Source organism: Anas acuta, chromosome 5 (assembly GCF_963932015.1).
Source record: "Anas acuta chromosome 5, bAnaAcu1.1, whole genome shotgun sequence".
NCBI classification, from domain to species: Eukaryota; Metazoa; Chordata; class Aves; order Anseriformes; family Anatidae; genus Anas; species Anas acuta.
The window spans coordinates 30,867,581-30,875,755 of NC_088983.1; positions in this window are offsets into that span (position 1 = coordinate 30,867,581).

The window sequence follows — 8,175 nt, forward strand, 5'->3', positions numbered from 1 at the left end:
TTGTAAGCACAGTACCTCCAGTAACTTAGGGTTATGTCCTGCAGAAGCTTCCCATGGGACTGTGAGAACTCTCCAGCAGTTGCTGGTTGCTACTGCACCACCTTCAGCCATCAGCAAGGGTAGAGCCAAGCCTGCCCTCTGTGCTGGTGCTACCCATGGGAAGATTGCTGATGGGTGGGTGAAGCTGGAATGTTCCTACTCTGGTTCCCTCCAGGCATTTGCTTTATTCATCTCATCTGGCTAACGGTCCAAAAAATGGGCCACCAGCTTGCCATACACCAACAATCAGCATTTGTGATGGTGTTGCAAGCAGTGCTAAGTGTCCTGCTGACTAGGGATCTTTTTTTCAAGGCAGGATTGTGTCCTGGGGCAGTGGTTGACATAATCTAGCATACACAGAACAAGGGGTGGTCTCTGTGGAAGGCAAGCAGAAAACTGACCAAAGAAGCAGCTGTTGTGCTAACGAAAGAGCAAGTTCTCTCCATTGGGTGGGCAAAGGGAACAGACACAGCACTGTGTTTTCTAACATTTGGGGGTGAGAAGAGACTGCAAAGGACAAAGGAGGTTTATGAAAGGGAGCAAAGTGCAGATGAAAGCAACCTGGTCTTCAGCAGCCCCTCTGCCCAATTTTTCCTGCATCTGGGACCAGTACATACCAGCTTCCATTTATTGCTACCCACAGCTCTGCAACATGGGTTACAACTGGCTGTTCCTGCTTTGGTGCGTTATTAAGGAGCCTTGAATTATTTTAGTATAATGACCTGAGAAGTGACTGACTGGCACTGGGAAGAAGTGCTGATTGACAGCTCATCTCTGTCTTTAACGAACCAGCAAAAATATTTCTGGAGAAATGTTGGCACGCAGATGTGTATACTGAAAGCAAGGAACATAGGCCAGGCCCAAATCAGTCCAGGTGCACTTGGATATGGAGTACTGGCTTGGTGTCTACTGTAGCACAGCAAATTTGGCCCCACCAGCCATTACTAAAGATGATACCACCACAGTGATGGTGGGACATGCATATTCATGCACTTCGTGTTACAGCAGAAATACCTCTCTCAAAGCTGCTAAAAGCAGGCCCACAAAGTCCAGGTTGGCAGAGATGTTCCTCCACCTACTTGGATGGCTGAAAAGGCAGCAATGAGAACTGGTGATGGAGGGCAAGAGCTAGATTGGTGGGGTCTGCGATCATGTTCGACCAGTTCCCCCCAATTTTAGCAAAAATTCTGAGTGGAGTGTTTTCCATGGGCATTACCAGAGACACAACTTTCCTCTCACTTTTACATTTGGAGACTGCTTTCCTGTGGATCATCCTTTTCCAACTCTTCTTTCTTCACAGCTGAAGAAAAAAAAAAATCAAATCCTTTTCTGCTTTTCTAGAAGACTGTTTTATGTTAACCTGTGAGCAATGTCTGAAATAAATGGTTTCCAGCAGAATGTAGCTCCTGGTGGCTGACACAGCATAGCTGCTCCATTTCCCCCTTTTTCTGTGCCACGTGATCTATTCCCATCTCTTGGCACAGTGTTGCACTTTGCCCTCTGCTGCTGTGCTGTTTGTGCTGATGGGTACATGCATTGGCAAACTGATTTATGTGCCCTCTCGATCTGCACTCTGTACTCATTTGTTGGTGCTTTTCTTCCTCCCATTGCTGTACTTCTCATGCTTTCAGCGTTATGTTTTGGCATGCAGTTTGAATTTGGGCACCTTCAGTTTGCTTTTCATTGTTTTTTTGGCTTCCCTCCCTTGGCATGCAATTGAAATTCTATCAATTTGCCTTTCACCTGCCAGGCTCCTTGCTGGTAGTTTGTTCCTCTGCAGCCCCAGCTGACCATTCTGTTCCTATGCAAGATTTGATGGTCTTGTTCTTTTATCCAGCAAAATTAATACTGGAAGAAAACAGAACAAAACAAAACAAAAACAAACAAACAGATAAACAAACAAAAAAAACACCACAAAAAAAAAAAAAAAAAAAAAAAAGAACAAACAAAAAACAGAACTCAGTGATTGTTAAGGCAAGTTACATAGCAACACTCAGGAGTGAAAATGTGTTCAAATAGTGCCATCACAAGGACAGCAAAGGCATCTGTCTTTAATTCTACACACCTTGAATTAGAAATTGGAAAGATAAGGTGCTTCTGCAGACTTCTTTCTGTACTCGACCATTACTTCAGAGCCATTCAGTGAATTAGGGTCTCTTGTGAGCACGAAGGTTTCATACCTGATGGCATACCATGAGGGCTCAGAGATCCATACTTCACCTTTCCAATTATATTGCAAAAAATCATGGTCTCACAGATAAAGATGTATTTATTCCTGGTAAGAAGACAAAAGAAAATCCTTCCTTTTCTTGGCATGAATTTGACATACAAAGTTAGTAACACCTTCAGTCGTGTTTCACTTGCTCATTCTCTTCCTTCTCAGTGAGATTTCAGATTTCATTTAAGAAAGTGTCGTCTGATATTCCATGTGTGTTCCGTTCCCCAGAAAAAGCCTCTCCTGGGAGGTAGGTCAAGGATGGGTTTCCTACCAGTCACCAGTGTGCACCATCAGAAATTATGGGAGATGTGGATGGTTGTGAAGTCTCCTGAAGTCTTTTTTTCCTGAGTCTAAGGGGTGTGGGATGGGGGGTGTCCTGGCCAAAGAGGAGAGCTGGCACTGTGGGGATCCTCAGTGGTTGGTCCTGCACCTACCATGGCTGAGCAGTCCCACTAGTTGTCTGGGGATGCTCCTTGGAGCTGTGTGCAACCTTTGGGGTTGTTCCAAGGGGTTCCTGAGGAGGGGCTGGCACAGGATTCAACATGGAGAAGGGCCTCCTTTCCATGGAAAGGATACTGGTCTGGAGGGCAAGAAGAAATTCAAGAGATCCTGACCCTACTCTTTTGTTACCAGGGTTTCCCCAGTTAACTAAAAGCTTCCTTTTATTAATTTATTTAAAGCAACATGTTTCTGTGGTATAGACAATTAACAACAGAGAAAGAACACAAGCAAGAGTGTTTTTCTCTCTGGATCTCTTCTTCCCTCTTTCCTATTGGCTTCCCTTGTAGTAACCTCTTTTCTATCCCAAAACACGCATGATTTGGGAACTCAAGGGGTCTTAAACACAGTTGCCAGGACAGAGCTTCTGGCATCTGCAGCAGCTGTCATTTTAGGGACTCTGCTCCTCTCCTTGCTATGGCAAGATAGTGTCCAGGCCTGGGCATCATGAATTTTCCTTATAAAAAAGTCCTGTGAATGGCTTTTCTGAAGCAAAGGGAGGCAGGTCTATGGGGGCTCCCACTTTTGCTGTCATTGTTTACCCCTAGGACAGTGGGACTCTTAGCAAAGTGGAGATGCTAAAATCCAGCTTTAAATGCAAAATAAAGGGAATACCAGCCCTGGACTCTCCAAGCTGATCCGTACAGCTGTTTGGCAAAGTACAGTAGTGTAGACAACCTCCTCAAGATTTCCAGGATTTTGCATGGGAAGGATTACCTCTATACTGGGCACCACAGAAGTAATCCTACCCACATGAAAGGGAAGTTTCTAGTCCACAAATTGGAAATAAAACAAAAGTTCTGTTAGGAAGAATAAATTCCATTAGAGGAAAAGCATTACAATATTGGTTCCGTGTGGATATAAAATGTTAATGCATTTCAAATATATCTCTAAGACTAATATTTCAAATTTGACAGATTCAGTTAAACCATTCTTTTCTTTTGATTTTCTACCTCTAGCATCAGTAAATAGAGCCACAGTATTTATTATTTCAGGGTTATACTTGTATCCATTCAAAGGAAGTTACATTTTGTAAATATTAAGTCTATGGTACTGGTTGTTTTGTTGTTGGGAGAGCTAACAAAACTTGGCAGCAGGCAGCACTCAGCATCTGTGAGTTACTGCTGTTAAAGTCTCCACATCCTATATTCTTTTCTCTTGTCTTGGGCCTGCCCTGACAGTATTTTTGGTTTAAGTAAATCATTAGAACTGGATGAAAAAATAGCAATGACTCTGAAAAATGGTAAACAAAGCACTTCATTTTTATTATGCTTCTAATGTTTTACACCTACTTTTGATTTTGTTAGCTTTTATTTATTTATTTATTTATTTACTTATTTTAAGTTGAACTCCATCTCAGGTTACGCTGAGCTTAGTTGGATTTCTTGTTTGTGTGTTTATTTTGGGAAGGTTGACTAACTTTTTGCAACACTGTAGAAGAAACTTTTATTTATAAATATTTACATGAGAAATAGATAGAAATATACTTAGTTACAGAAATGTTCTTCTGTTTTTTTCAGGCCAGTCATAAGCCTTTTGATCACAGAATCACAGAATTTCTAGGTTGGAAGAGACCTCAAGATCATCGAGTCCAACCTCTGACCTAACACTAACAGTCCCCACTAAACCATATCCCTAAGCTCTACATCTAAACGTCTTTTGAAGACTTCCAGGGATGGTGACTCCACCACCTCCCTGGGCAGCCCGTTCCAGTGCCTAACAACCCTTTCAGTAAAGAAATTCTTCCTAACATCTAACCTAAAACTCCCCTGGCGTAACTTTAGCCCATTCCCCCTCGTCCTGTCACCAGGCACATGGGAGAACAGGCCAACCCCCACCTCGCTACAGCCTCCTTTAATGTACTTATACAGAGCAATAAGGTCACCCCTGAGCCTCCTCTTCTCTAGGCTGAACAAGCCCAGCTCCTTCAGCCGCTCCTCATAGGACTTGCTCTCCAGGCCCCTCACCAGCTTCGTCGCCCTTCTTTGGACCCGCTCAAGCACCTCGATGTCCTTCTTGTAGTGAGGGGCCCAAAACTGAACACAGTACTCGAGGTGCGGCCTCACCAGAGCCGAGTACAGGGGGACGATCACCTCCTTAGCCCTGCTGGTCACAGTGTTTCTGATACAAGCCAGGATGCCGTTGGCCTTCTTGGCCACCAGAGCACACTGCTGGCTCATATTCAGCCGACTGTCCACCATCACTCCCAGGTCCTTCTCTGCCTGGCAGCTCTCCAACCATTCCTCTCCCAGCCTGTAGCTCTGCTTGGGGTTATTGCGCCCCAGGTGCAGGACCCGGCACTTGGCCTTGTTGAACTTCATACAGTTGACCTCAGCCCATCGGTGCAGCCTATCCAGATCCTCCTGCAGAGCCTTCCTACCCTCGAGCAGATTGACACACGCACCTAGCTTGGTGTCATCTGCAAACTTACTGAGGGTGCACTCAATGCCGTCATCCAGATCATTGATGAAGATGTTAAAGAGGACCGGCCCCAGCACCGAGCCCTGGGGGACGCCACTAGTGACTGGCCTCCAACTGGACTTGGCTCCATTCACCACAACTCTTTGGGCCCGGCTATCCAGCCAGTTTCTAACCCAACGAAGCGTGCGCCAGTCCAAGCCAAGAGCAGCCAGTTTCTTGAGGAGAATGCTGTGGGAGACGGTGTCAAAAGCCTTGCTGAAGTCAAGGTAGACCACATCCACAGCCTTTCCCTCATCCACCCAGCGCGTCACTTTGTAATAGAAGGAGATCAGGTTCGTCAAGCAGGACCTGCCTTCCATAAACCCATGCTGGCTGGGCCTGATCGCCTGCTTGCCCTTCAAGTGCTGCATGATGACTCCCAAGAGGATCTGCTCCATGAGCTTCCCTGGTACTGAGGTCAAACTGACCGGCCTGTAGTTCCCCGGGTCTGCCCTCCGGTCCTTCTTGTAGATGGGCGTCACATTTGCTAGCCGCCAGTCAGCTGGGACCTCCCCCGATAGCCAGGACTGCTGATAAATGATGGATAGGGGCTTGGCCAGCTCCTCTGCCAGTTCTCTCAGTACCCTTGGGTGGATCCCATCCGGCCCCATCGATTTGTGGACATCCAAGTGCCGTAGCAGGTCACCAACCAGTTCTTCGTGGATGGTGAGGGCCACATCCTGCTCCCCGTCCCCTTCCACCAGTTCTGGGTACTGGGTATCCAGAGAGCAACCGGTTTTGCCTCTAAAGACTGAGGCAAAGAAGGCATTGAGCACCTCCGCCTTTTCCTCATCTCTTGTAACTAAGTTTCCCCCTGCATCCAGTAAAGGATGGAGATTCTCCCTAGTCCTCCTTTTTGTGTTGATGTATTTATAAAAGCGTTTTTTGTTATCTTTAACGGCAGTAGCCAGATTGAGCTCCAGACGAGCTTTGGCCTTCCTAATCTTGTCCCTGCACAGCCTCGCTACATCCTTATAGTCCTCCTTAGTGGCCTGCCCAATTTTCCAAAGATTATAAACCCTCTTTTTTCTCCTAATCTCAAGCCACAATTCTCTGTTGAGCCAGGCTGGTCTTCTTCCCCGCTGGCTCATCTTTGGGCGCATGGGAATAGACTGCTCCTGCGCCATTAGGATTTGCCTCTTAAAGAGCGCCCAGCCTTTCTGGACCCCTCTGCCCTTCAGAACCGCCTCCCAAGGGACTCCACCAACTAGTGTCCTGAGCAGCCCAAAGTCAGCCCTCCGAAAGTCCAATACAGTGGTTTTACTGGTTCCCTTCCTGGCCCCGCCAAGAATAGTGAACTCCACCATTTCGTGGTCACTCTGCCCAAGACTGTTCCCGACAATCACATCCTCCACCAGTCCTTCTCTGTTTGTGAAGAGAAGGTCTAGCAGGGCACCACCCCTGGTAGGTTCACTAATCAGCTGCGTCAGGAAGCTATCTTCCACTTTCTCCAGAAACCTCCTAGACTGCTTCCTCTGGGCTGTGTTGTGCTTCCAGGATATGTCAGGGAAGTTGAAGTCCCCCACGAGTACAAGCGCTGACGATTTCGCAACTTCTGTCAGCTGCCTGTAGAACTCCTCATCCGTCTCCTCATCCTGGTTCGGCAGTCTATAGCAGACCCCGACCAGGACACTAGCCTTGTTGTCCCAGCCGATCCTAACCCAAAGGGACTCGATCTTGTCATTCCTAGCCTCGAGTTCTACAACATCGAAAGACTCTCTAATATAGAGAGCCACACCGCCACCCCTTCTGTGCTGCCTGTCCCTTCTGAAGAGCTTATAGCCAGGCATCGCAGCACTCCAGTCATGAGACTGGTCCCACCACGTTTCCGTGATGGCAACCAAGTCGTAGCCTGCCCGCTGCACAATGGCTTCCAGCTCCTCCTGTTTATTACCCATGCTGCGTGCATTGGTGTAGATGCACTTCAGCTGGGCCTTTACCTTATCCTCCAGCCTTGCCATTGTTCCCCCTGGCACAGCCCCAACAGTCCTTGCTTCAGCCCCATCCCCCTTCTCACCTAGTTTAAAGCCCTATCAATGAGCCCCGCCAGCTCCTGGCCCAGGATCCTTTTTCCCCTAAAGGATAAAACAAAGTAACTGAACTGTGTTTCAATAAGCTTCTAAACAAATGTCATAGGCTCACATACAAGTATTATGAGGAGCATATTGTGTTATATATGCTCCTATATATATTATGTATATAAATGTTATATAAAGTATTAACATTTCCTGAGGCAGGCAGGCACTGGTTTCTGCATTGGCCCTTTTCTGTCCAGGACTGAGAAGTATATGTGTTTATTCTGAGTAGTTTTTGATGACAAATAAACATCTAAATATCTTTAAAATCTCATCTTTAAACTCCAAAGCCATTCAAATCTTTTTCAAAGTTTAACTCTACAGGTTGATTTATAAATTTCACCCCAACCCCATCTTTCATCAGCTGATATAAACATTTGTTTAGTATTTGTACTACACATATCTGTAAAAAGCCAACTTTGGACTTGGACTTTGGCTTTGGAAATGGCTGCCTTTCTCTACTGATTATTTTATTTGTTTTACTGATGCAAAAATCAGGTAGGACAATATCTCTGATAAATACAAACCACTAAGGAACAAAATATACAGAAATAAGAACCTTCAATACTTCCCTGCTGGAGTTAAATAAATAAATAAATAAATTTTTGGATTTGAGTTTACAGATGGTGACTGAAATGCATTGCAGAAATGACCCAGAGACTGGAGACATTCCTGAGCTTTGAGCACCCTCTTCTGGAGTAACATGAACCTAAGAAGTGGCCATTAAATTTTCTTTCTCAGCCTAGGAAGAGAAAAGAGGAAACATCCCCTCTTGGCTGCCAGGGAAAACTGTAAACCTAAATTGAAATCAACAGATACAGACAGGGAATTTGAAAAATCAAGAAGTGAAATACAGGCATTTTACCTTTAGGAAGTAGCAGAAAC